At 41.6% G+C, this 11,541-nt stretch overlaps 1 pseudogene; it reads right to left on the bottom strand.

Moving 5' to 3' along the window:
- Positions 1 to 6,656: 6,656 nt before the first annotated feature.
- LOC140859301 (uncharacterized) lies at positions 6,657 to 7,817 on the bottom strand (annotated as a pseudogene).
- Between the last annotated feature and the right edge of the window lie 3,724 nt (positions 7,818 to 11,541).

The following is an 11,541-nucleotide window of genomic DNA, read 5'->3' on the forward strand; positions in this document are numbered from 1 at the left end:
CTCCTCCACTGCTTGACCCCTGGCCTCCGAGACCAGGGTCGGGATCTGTTCCGCCATGTTGGCAACCTCGGCCTCCGCCCTCCTCACCATCTCCTCCAAGGCAGCCTTCTGTTCCGTCGAGGTCTGTCTCTCTCTCTCAAGCGCCTCTCGGAGATCGACCGCCTCGAGGGCCATTTCCTTAAGGCGGGCAGCCTCGGCCTGCTGACCTTCCACCGTCTTGTTTGTCGTCTCGATGTTGGCGAGGAGTTGGTGCCCGAGCTGCAAGGATGACCGGAGGGTCAGAATGGGAGCTGAGAAGTTAATTAAATGAAGAAGCGAAAGGAAGAAAGGAAGATGAATCTGCTTACCTCGACGAAGGCCCCCAACGAGTCCCAGACTCGTTGTGCAGGATCGATGCGGATGATCCTCTGGACGACTTCGGGCAGTGAGCACCCATCTACCAGCTTTTTTATTAGGTCCCTGTCACTAAAGGGATCATCCCCCTGCTCTCTTCAGAGTCGCGGGATTCTTCGGTGGCAGCCCGACGACTGTCGACCCTGCGGGCCAAGGTCTTCCTCCTCCTCTCACCCCCTGGCACCTCCTCAGGATGGGTCTCCGAAGCAGAGACCTCGGTAGGAGAACTCAAACCCCTCGAAGAAGCTTGGGTGGCTGGAAGCTCAGTGTCTGCAACGACGTCGGTGGCTGAGGTCGCTTGGGCGGGCACGGTCGAACTCATCCCCTCCACTCTGGTCTTCTTCACCAGCCCGGAGGCCGCGGCGCCCTTTCTTTTGAGAGCCTTCAGGCCCCTGGCAAGCATTTGTGCTTCTTCGACATCCATGCCTAAAAAAAAAAAAAAGAGAAAGAGGGCATGAAAAAGAAGAAAAGAAGAGAAGTAGGAGAAAGAGAGGAAAGAAAAGGAAAAGAAGAAAAGAAAAGGAGAGATGAAATACTGGCGGGATCCAGGGGGCTCAAGCCGATGTTGAACAGAAACTGCTCCTTCAGGAGGTTGGGGAGAGAAAGAGTTGGATATTTGAGGAGTTTCTGGGAGGCTTGATGATCGTCCCCCCCCAGGTTGGGCGCCCGCGGATGGAGTCCCTCGGGGAGCCCTAAGGGGGCAACCCTAGCCTCAAGGTCGGGCATCGAACATAAAGAAACTTCCCCTTCCAGTTATGGATAGAAGAGGGGGCACCTTTCAGCAACTCCTTTCTACCGAACTGTGGGGAGAAGTACCACTAGTCCTTCACCGTGGGATGACGCTTGAAGGTGTAGAAGTATCTAAACAAGGAAAGGGTGGGCTGGACTTTGACTATATGACAAAGAGAGAGGAACCCTATCAAAAACCTAAAGAGTTCGGTGCAATCGAAGCCAGAGAAATGTCTAGAAATCAGAAAAGAGCAATGACAAAAGGTGGAAGAGGAAGCCGAAGTCCGGCATGGAAGGCCTCCTGGTACAGGCAGAAGTAGCCGGGGGGAGGGGCACTAGCCCGGTCGGACGGGCCAGGAAGTTTCAGTTCATACTCCAGAGGAACCCCATACTGAACTTTTATTAGTTGGAGTTCATCCGGAGTCAGAGAACAAGGAATGGCGTCCGGTGCAAAAATTGAATGAGGTTCTGCTCTAACTACCGGTTCATCTACCGCCTGAGGACTCTGGGAGACTGAGACAGACGAACTCCTAGAGCCGCTAGAAGAAGAAGTCTTGGAAGACATCTAGAATCACATGAAGACCACTTACAGAGGCGAAATCCCTAAAAATCGGAGAAAATCACGGACAAGGTCTCGGGGGACTGATGTGCAGAACAAGAGAAAGAAAGATCGAATGGCAAAAGGAAGAACAAAAAGAGGAAGGAGTTCCGAGACTAACCTAAGCAATTCAGAGAGGTGCGAAGGTGCAGAAATGGGGACGGCTCGAGGAACGCCTAAGGCTGGAAAGGGCGTTGAGAAAAATCGGAGTTCTCAGGGAGAAGAAGGGCGCCAGAACGAGACCGTCGGATAGAGCAGGACTCTTGGAGGAGGGGTGCGGGTTTAAATAGGCCCTGAGATCCGGCATAATGACGATTGCGAATCCCCTCTAATCGGTCTCTTTGCATCGCGTGTCCCACTCACCACAGCGGGTGGTTAAAAAGTGACAAACGGCTGCAGAGCCTTTATTGCGCCACGCCTTGAGCACCGTTTCACTGCAGGTTCCAAAAGGGCCTCTTCAGACCGCCTCGATTTGAAAAGACTCCAGCACATGCGCATTGAATGCCAAAATATCTAAGGACGATTGCGCACGGACATCAAGGGAGCAACTTCAGCTGTGACAATCTCTCTGTACTTCCTTCATTCGAAATTTGAACTCGGATGTAGGGGGACTGGTGTTGGGTATAAATACCCTCAGCCGAAGTTCTTGACAGGATTGACCCTCCCAGGACTCCTCCGGCTTTCGACCGCAGATGGTATCTCTCCGGACTTCTCCAACAGCCGGATTCCCATAGTGCTGACTGAATTCCCCCGACAGACGAACTCCCACTGCACCACCCGAGCTCCTTCAACATGAGCTCCCTCAGTCATCTATTAAGCCATCCCAAGTGCTCACTGAGCTCCGTCGCCAGCCGACCTTCTACAACTATCAGCTGTTCTCCGAATCCCTTCCAGACTTCTTCCAGCCAGGTTCAACTCCAATCTGAACTAGCCCGGACTTCGTCAATGGCTGATCTTCTCCAACGATAGATTCCTACAACTACCAGATTTATCCGGACTCCTACGGGAGCCGGACCTCATCCCCGACCTCAACTGCTGGAAGGCTTCGCCCGGACTCCTATGGGAGCCGGGCTCCGCCCACGACTTCACTTACAGGTAAACTTCGTCCGGACTTCTACGGGAGCCGGACTTCACCCACAACTCCCATTGCAGGAAGACTCAGTCCGGACTCCTACGGGAGTCGGATCTCATCTCTGACTCCGCCGAAGGAAGACTCCGCTCGGACTTCGTCCCCGACCTCGACCGCTGGAAGGCTTCGCCCGGACTCTTAGGGAGCCGGGCTCCGTCCTCGACCCCGACTGCTGGTAAACTTTGTCCAGACTCCTAAGGGAGCCGACTTCGCCCCTGACTTTGATTGCAGGTGGACTTCGCCCGGGCTCCTACGGGAGCCAGATCTCATCTCCGACTCCAGCTGCGGGAAGACTCCGCCCGGACTTCATCCCCGACCTCGACCGCTGGAAGGCTTCGTCCAGACTCCTATGGGAGCCGGGCTCCGTCTTCGACCCCGACTGCTGGTAAACTTCGTCCGGACTCCTAAGAGAGCCGGACTTCGCCCCTGACTTTGATTGCTGGTGGACTTCGCCCGGGCTCCTACGGGAGCTAGATCTCGTTTTCGACTCCAGCTGCGGGAAGACTCCGCCCGAACTTCATCCCCGAACTCGACTGCTGGAAGGCTTCGCCCGGACTCCTACGGGAGCCGGGCTCCATCCTCGACCCCGACTGCTGGTAAACTTCGTCCGGACTCCTAAGGGAGCCGGACTTCGCCCCTGACTTTGATTGCAGGTAGACTTCGCCTGGGCTCCTACGGGAGCCAGATCTCATCTCCGACTCCAGCTGAAGGAAGACTTCGTCCGAACTCTCACGAGAGCCAGACTCCGACTCCTCTCAGACGGGCAACTAGCCACCCTCTCCCCCAGACACTCCAGCCGGACTTCGGCCGACAGGCCTGGACCCTCTAGCAGGCCACAGCAACGGTCATGACTCTGCTCCACTTTCTGCGATGGATTTCATGCGGCTCCATCACTCCCTAGCAGACTGCAATAATAGCCACGATCCTGCTCCACTTCCTGTGATGGATACCACGTGATTCCTCCATCCTCTGGCAAGTCGCGACAACGGACGCCGCTCCACCCCCTGTGACAGACTCCACGTGGCATGTCCCGGTGATAGCCACGATTCCACTCCACTACTCTTCGCAACAAACTCCTCCTGATCGTGGGCAGCCCACTACCGGACGGTTACAAACATCGCTATCAGTCTGTTGCTCCCTCCGCCTATAAAAGGGGGGACCCCAGATACGTTATTCTCAAAGCTCTCATTTTTACCTAGAAACTCTGCTAAAATTTTTGTTCGAGCACTCCATTCTTGTTGAGGTAAAGAACTGACTTGAGCATCGATGGGTCTTGCCGGAGCAACCCCACCTCCGGTTTAGACTTCTTTTGCAGGTCCCGATGGCGACCGCGACTTCCTCGACTCCAGCTTCTCCGATGCGGGCGGATTTTTGCACCAACAACATCTATTTGAAATAAATTAAAATTCATAAAGCAAGTAAAAGCAAGTAGCATTGTTATAGCTTCTAGTCTAGTAAATATTTCATCAAAATCAATTTCTTCTTATTGATTATATCCTTTAGCAACTAATCTTGCTTTATTTCTTATAACATTCCCATGTTCATCTAATTTATTTCTATATATCCATTTGGTTCCTATTATTGGATGATTTTTAGATCTTGCAACTAGTGTCTATACATTATTTCTTTCAAATTGATTTAATTCATCTTGCATGGCAATTATCCAGTTATTATCTTTTTCAGCTTCATCTATTATTTTAGGTTCTAAGTGAAAAACAAAGCTACATAATTGCAAACATCTCTAAGTGAAGATCTAGTTCTTACACCTTATGTCGGATCACCAATTATTAATTCTTTAGGGTATTGTGGACATACCTCCATTCTCTTGGAAGATTACCTGTGTCTTGAGGTTGCTCTTGAATATTCTGATCATTGATGTTTTCATCCATCTGATCCTTGTTTTGTTGATCCGAGTCATTTAGAGTGAGCTCCTTCATTCCATCTTCTATGATACCTACATCATCAGCACCCTCTCTCTTTCTTGATGGAAGGTCATTAGTTTCATCAAAAATAATATGAATTGACTCTTCCACTACTAGTAATCTTTTATTAAATACTCTAAAAGCTTTACTAAAAGTGGAGTAGCCAAGAAAGATAGCTTCATTAGATTTAGCATCAAATTTACCTAAGCTATCTTTGCTATTATTCAAAACAAAACACCGACAACCAAAAATATGAAAATAATCTATATTAAGCTTTCTATCTTTCCATAGTTCATAAGGCATTCTCTTTAAAATTAGTCTTATTAAGGTATGGTTTAGAATGTAACATGTTGTGTTAATTGCTTCTGCCTAAAAGTACTTTGGGAGCTTTCTTTCACATAGCATGGTACATGCCATTTCTTCTAGTGTTCTATTTTTTCTTTCAACTACTTCATTTTGTTGTGGTGTTCTAGATGCTGAAAAATTATAATCTATATCTTTTTCATCATAAAATTTTTCAAAGTCTTTATTTTTAAATTCAGTTCCATGATCACTTCAAATAGAAATAATTTGTAAACCTTTTGCATTTAAAACTTTTCAATAAAACTTAGAGAATACAGAAAATACTTCATCCTTAGAAGCTAAAAATAAAACTCAAGTAAAATATGAAAAATTATCAATAATTATAAAATCATATCTTTTTCCTCCTAGACTAGTTGTCCTTGTAGGATCAAATAAATCTATATGCAAGAGTTCTAGAGGTTTAGAAGTTGAAACAATATTTTTAGATTTAAAGAAAACTCTTGTTTGTTTACCTAATGGACATGCATTGCATATTTTATCTTTATCAAAATTAATTTTTGACAAACCAAAACCTAAATGCTTTTTAATGATTTTAGAAAGTGTGTGCATACTAATATGTACAAGCCTACGATGCCAAAGCCAACTAGTCTCATTAATTTTAGCATTCATGGCCATAAGACATTGCATGCTTTGTAAAGAGAGATTATCCAAATCAATTATGTAAATATTGCCATGCCTATATCTAATGAATCTAGTGCTAGCATCAGTGGGACTAGTTACAATGCATATAGATGATTCAAAAACTACTTTATAACCTTTATCACATAATTGACTAATACTTAACAGGTTATGTTTAAGACTATCTACAAGTAAAATATTTTCAATACAAGTAGAGGGAGTGATACCAATGTTATCGATACTGATGATTTTTCTTTTGCCATTGTCTCCAAAAGTGACTATCCCTCCATTCTTGGCTTCTAGTGTGATGAATTGTGATTCATCACCTATCATATTTCTTGAGCATCCACTATTAAGATACCACTTCCTTTTTATTGCTTGGGATGCAAGACACATCTGCACACATGAGATCAAATTTTAACCTTAGGTACCCAAGCTAACTTGGGTCCTTTGGGGTTAGTCATAATGATTTCTTTTGGAACCCATATTTTCTTAACCTTTCTACCATTAAATTTGTTTGATGAACATGTATATGCTTTATGCCCTACCATACCACATCTAAAACAAGAAATATTTGATAGATTTCTTATGGATTCAGTGATAAAAATATTTTTGAAGGACTTTTGTTTTCTTAGAGTGTTGTAGCCAAGTCTTATTTTATCATATATAGCCATTTGACTATCAATAATCATTTGAAATTTGTTTGAACTTAAAGTAAATTTGTCAACTATAGGTTTTAACTTTGATATCTCTTCCTTTTATTTTTGGTTTTCTTTTATAAGAGTTTCATTTTGACTAGAGAGTTCATCTTTTTTTTTTATTAGTGATTGCTTCTTTAGATCTAATTCTTCATTTTTCTTATCAATTTTTTCTTTTTCCTTGTTTAATTCATGGTTTCTTGATTTTAGATTTTAATTTTTAATTTTTTTAGATCATTTAAGAGTTCATGAAAGGCTTCTAATAATTCATCATAAGTAAATTCAGGTTGAGTTTCAGATGATACCTCATTTTCGTGTGCCATAATGCACAGGTTGGCTTCTTCCTGAGTTTCTTCATCAGTGGTGGAGTCGTCACTATCACTCCATGTAGCCATCATGGCCTTCTTCTTCTTGAACTTCTTTTGGCCTTTCTTGAGCTGAGGGCATTCTGATCTGAAGTGGCCAGACTTTTGGCACTCATAGCAAATTATGGACTACTTTTTTTCCTTCTCTTTACTTGGCTCCCCCCTAGCTGGTGGCCTTCTCTTGGTCCCTTGTCTTTTTCTTCTCATGAACCATCTAAATTTTCTAGTGATCAGGGCCAAGTCCTCATCTTCTTCACTGTTATCTGATTTTTCTAAGTCATCCTCTTCTTGAGCTGTTGACTTGAGGGCTATGGTCTTCTTTCTTCTGGTTTTCTCCTCATTGTGCTACTTCATGGTCAGTTTATGGGTCATGAGAGTTCCAAATAGTTCCTCCAATGGTAGAACATTCAAGTTCTTGGCCTCTTGGATTGCAGTGACTTTCACTTCCCATGATCTTGGTAATGACCTGAGCATTTTTCTCACAAGATCACTGTTAGAGTAACATTTGCCAAAACTTTTTAAGCCATTTATGATGTCAGTCAATCGAGTGAACATTTATATTATTGATTCTTTAGGTTCCATTTTAAATAATTCATAGTTGTGTACAAGCATATTGATTTTAGATTCTTTTACTTGGTTTGTACCTTCGTGTGTGACTTCTAGCCTATCTCAAATTTTTTTAGTAGATATGCATGTGAAAATATGATTAAATTCATTAGCATCTAAAGCACAATATAAAATATTCATGGCTTTAGCATTGAGCTGAACCATTTTCTTATCAAAATCATCCCATTCACCTTCCGACTTAGGGATAGACATACTATCAATCAATTTAGTGGGTGTGTGTGGTCCATTTACTATGATACTCCATATATCATAGTCAAGTACTTAAATAAAAATTCTCATCCAAGCTTTCCAATAGGTGTAGTTTGACCCATTGAAAAATGAAGATCGATTTGTGGATTGCCCCTCGGATAGGGATGTGCCAAATTGGGCTGCCATAGATCTTTAGTTCTTGATGGTTAAATCAAGTAAGAACTAGAGCACCATGCTTTGATACCACTTGTTGCCCAGATATGGAGCCCAAGAGGGAGGGTGAATTGGATCTTTTTGAAATTTTAAAAATTGAACTACTTAAGCAATGTGCCAAGGTGAAGAGTGAAGTGTATCAACTTGTAATAGAAATAAAATCAAATACAAATAAGAAGTAAGCAAGTAATGAGCACGAAAAACAAGATAAGAGAGGCAAGCACAACAAACACAAAGGATTTATAGTGGTTCGGTACCAACCTTGCATCTACATTGACTCTCCAAGTTCCTACTTGGAAATTCAATTCACTAAATGGATAATAATGGATTACACTACATCGAACACCTCTGACCCTTGCCTTCCAAGCAAGAATACTTATTTTTCAGGTACAAGCCAACCCTCAACACTCTGATTCAGGGTTCGGATCAATCCAAATGAGTTTTGGGACCCCCTAAAACTCAAACACCCAAAAATGTTTGAGAAAAATAGAGTATACAATTTCAGCACACAAACTCCTTAAATACACACAATAAAAGCAATAGAAATATAATACTTAAGGGGTGGAAGCCTTTGCTGTTCACTCTCAATGAATTCAACACTTGATTGCTGCTGGAGAGTGGTTGGTGAAGTACTTAAATGCTTCAATCTCTTTCTTAGGGCTAAAAATAGCTTTTCTCAGATTTAATCTTTGAGCTTGCAAAAATTTTATGATTTTTCACTTGAATAGAGCATTTGTAGTTGCCATTTACCCTTGAGAATATCTTAAAGTTGGTTTAGAACCGTTGGAGTATGTTTAATGCATATTAAATGTATCAAAAATAGACTGAAAACTAGTCGTTACGCAACTCACCCAGAATGGGGCATCCCATGGGGCATCCCAAATGGCCAGATAGAAAGTCCTGCTTTCTGTTTTAGTCTCAGGGTCTCAGGAGGCATCCATAGGGCATCCCAATTACTATGAGGCATCCCAGGTGGGTCGTCCCACAGCGTGCCATGACCCAAAATACTGTGTGCCAGCTGCCAACAGAAGGGGATGACCAAGGTGGGTCATCCCATCATGTTCTAACCCAATTTTTTATGTATTTAAGGTTCAAAACTCATTCAAATGCTCTCAAATGAATTCACATCAGTTTGGACACTCTTAAAAGCTTTCAAAACTTCACCAACTTGCTGAAACTTCAACTTTTGACATATTTGATGATGTTTTTCAAACCTAATCTCTTAAACTTTCTGAAACATCATAAAAGTAATCTCCAAACTTACAAAACTCATTAGTAGTCCCCTCAAATAGTTTGTGATCATCAAAATCAATTCTTGGAGCAATATATAGTAACCAATTTTGAACTTTGGTTGATGCACCTAAGGGTGTGGTCCCAATAGACTGCAAATGGATGTTCAAAAGGAAGATTGAAGTAGCTGGCTAGATAGAGACCTATAAGATCAGGCTGGTGGTAAAAGATTTTTGATAAAAATAAGGTATTGATTATGAAGAAATCTTTTCACCAGTAGCCATGCTCAAGTCTATTCAGATTATGCTTGCTATTGCTGCATACCATGACTATGAGATCTAGTAGATGGATGTCAAGACTGCCTTCCTCAATAAAAATCTTGAGGAAGAAGTCTATATGACTCAGGCAGAGGAATTTATCTTTAGTGGGAGAGCAAATCAGGTATGCAAGCTGAATAGATCTATTTATAGATTAAAACAAGCATCAAAGAGTGGAACATCCATTTTAATGAGACAGTCAAATCGTTTGGCTTTATCAAAAATATGGATGAACCTTGTGTGTACAAGAAGACTAGTGAGAGTGCTATCATTTTTTTGATCTTATATGTGAATGACATACTGCTCATTAAAAATGATATCCTGATATTACAATCAGTCAAGACATAGCTGTCACAAAAATTTTTCATAAAAGATTTGGATAAAGCATCCTATATACTTCGTATAAAGATCTATAGGGATAGATCAAAAATGATGCTTGGCTTGTCCCAGTCTAGGTACATAGACTTTGTGTTGAAGAGGTTCAACATGGAGGAAAGTAAAAGAGGTTATTTGCCAATGGGTCATAGCATACAACTCTCTAAGAAGATTTCTTCTAAGACACCTGAAGATAGAAATAGAATGAGTTCTATTCCTTATGCTTCGACTGTAGGATCAATAATATATGCTATGCTATATACCAGGCCTGATGTGACTTATACCTTGGACATTGTAAGCAGATTTCAGACTGATCCCAGAGAGGATCATTGAAAAGCTATGAAAAATATGCTCAAGTACTTGAGAAGGACTAGAGATATTTTTCTCATATATGGTAGATCTAATTTAAAACTAGAAAGTTATACTGATTCTAATTTTCAATCTAATTCGAATGATAGCAAATTCATATCTAGATATGTGTTCATCCTGTATGGTGAGGCAGTAAGTTGGAAGAGTTCCAAATAGTAAACTGTTACTGACTCAATCACTGAGGCTGAGTATATTGCTGCTAGTGGGACTACTAAGGAGGCTGTCTAGATGAAGAAATTCATCTCAGAATTAGGTGTGGTTTCAGAGATTGGACAATCTGTGCCCTTTATTATGAAAATATTGGGGTAGTTGCTCAAGCCAAGGAACTGAGATCTCATCATAAATCTAAGCACATCCTAAGATGGTTCCTCCTCGTTCAGAAGATAGTCGAAAGATGTGATGTGATCATGGAGTGAGTTGATATAAAAAATAATATAGTGGATCCATTCACTAAGGTCTTGTCAGTGCAGCAGTTTGACAGCTACCTTGATTGTATAGGCATCAAGTATAGGGGTGATTGGCTTTAGTGCAAGTGGAAGATTGAAAGAATAATACCCTACAAGCCAATCATATATTGGATACGATCGAATATTTTCTATAATTTATCTTTCAAACTCATGTAATTGAAATTAATTTTTAATAATATAGGCATTTCGATTCATTATATACTGCATCTTGTTATTATTTTTAAGATGATAATGAACCCCATAGGTCTGGATAATGATTTTAGGGTCATGATGAGATTACGCTAGTGAAAACTAAATCTTTGATAGCCATGATCTAAAATATTCTCAGTCATTGATTCATTGAGTCGGAGATCAATGATATCAATAAGACTGGTATCATGTCCTATGTATGCTTAGTGATGAGGGTGGTTGATCTCACAACTACTTATGTGGTGATACTAATACAAGGATATGGGTGCTCATTAGAGAATGAGTTCACTAAATAGACCTGTAAGAGAACATCTAATTGAGTCTTATTTACATGTCAGTTGATAGTTCTTTAGTGGGAGTTGTGTAAGTGATCTTTTGACCTGAGATCACTGATGTATTGTATTTTTATAGTAATTATTATTATTAGTTTTTAATAATTTTGATAAAATTGGTATAATAATTAACTAAATAAATATAAGAACCTGACATATTTTATGTCAATTGTAGGTAATTGAGTCAGGTCACACCTAATTGGGCTTAACTATGTTTTAAAGGCCAAATTAAGTGAAATTGGTTGAGTCCGATTCAGCAGGGTTTGTCATCCGGAGTCATCAGGTCTTGCATCAAAATTAGAGTCCATCTCAAAGTAGAATAATCAAATCAAGATATCAATGGACCCCACACCTTATCCTTTTTGGCATCATCAGCCAGAAAAGAAACTAGAGGTGCAGAAAATAAATCAAGTAGTTA

Source organism: Elaeis guineensis, chromosome 7 (genome assembly GCF_000442705.2).
Source record: "Elaeis guineensis isolate ETL-2024a chromosome 7, EG11, whole genome shotgun sequence".
Classification (NCBI taxonomy): Eukaryota; Viridiplantae; Streptophyta; class Magnoliopsida; order Arecales; family Arecaceae; genus Elaeis; species Elaeis guineensis.